Below are 1,210 nucleotides of genomic sequence, written 5' to 3'. Positions count from 1 at the left end.
GGAAGGAGAGCCGATTGGGGAATTCACGCCATTAATTCCCCCAATCACAAAATTGATGAACTTTTTTGAATTTGATGAAAGTTTTTTCAAAATCGATGAACTCTTTTTCAAAATTGAATTTGAAAAAAGTTCATTTTTTTGAATTGGATGAACTATTTTCAATATCCAAAATATATTCAGTTTTTTGGAAATTTGTTTGACTTTTCAGAAAATGTTTTTCGAAATTCCAAATTTTGTTCACGTTTCAAAAATAGTTATGAATTCCAAATTTTTGTTCACCGTATTGAAGAAAAATGTTCACCATACATTTGAAAAAATGTTCAGTGTGTATAAAAAAATGTTCATCATGTATAGAAATTTTGTTCAGCATGCATTCAAAAGGAGTTCATCGTATTTAAAAAAAAGTTATATGTGTATTTGAATATTGTTCACCATACATTAAAAAAATGTTCAGTGTGTATAAAAAATGTTCATCGTGTAGAGAAATTTTGTTCAGCATGTATTCAAAAAAAGTTCAGCGTATTTTAAAAAAATGTTCAGTGTTTCTTTGAATAATGTTCACCCTGTACTAAGAGAAATGTTCAATGTGTATTCTAAATTCGGTTTCTAAAAATTGTTCACAGTACAAAAAAAGTATTCAAATTTCGAATTTTTTTCAGTTTTTGAAAAACATAGTTCACGTTTAAAATAAAAGGAATATTCAAAATTTGCGTACGATTTTTAAAACATTTGTTCTCATATTTAAGATTTTAATTTTTTCAAAATTGATTTTTCTTTATTGATGAACTTTTTTTTTCAAATTCGTGAACTTTTTTATAAGTTCCTGGACTTTCTTTCAAGTTTTATGAAAATTCTTGAATTCACGAAATTTTTCAAATTTTTCGATTTTTTTGTTTTTTGTTTTCATCAAAAGTCAATACTTGACCGATCCAGGGGAGCGAACTAGGCGATCGAGGGAGAATGAACGAGGGAGCGAGGGGTGCGAACGAGCAGAAGTTTTTTTTTTTTTTTGAGACAGCGAACGAGCAGAAGTGGAACAAGCGAACGAGGCAAGCTGGGCCGGCCCAGTTCGCGTGCGTGTGGGCGCCAGAACGGGAACCGGCGCTGAAGGCGCCCGTTAGGAGCTCCCCGGGGCCCCTGCCTCCCCGTTTTCCCGGCCTATGGGCCGGGCCTGACAGCACGGTACCAATCTCTCGAGCTGGTTGAGACG

This window comes from Triticum aestivum, chromosome 3B (assembly GCF_018294505.1).
Source record: "Triticum aestivum cultivar Chinese Spring chromosome 3B, IWGSC CS RefSeq v2.1, whole genome shotgun sequence".
Lineage (NCBI taxonomy): Eukaryota > Viridiplantae > Streptophyta > Magnoliopsida > Poales > Poaceae > Triticum > Triticum aestivum.
Note: the sequence above shows the minus strand (reverse complement) of the source record.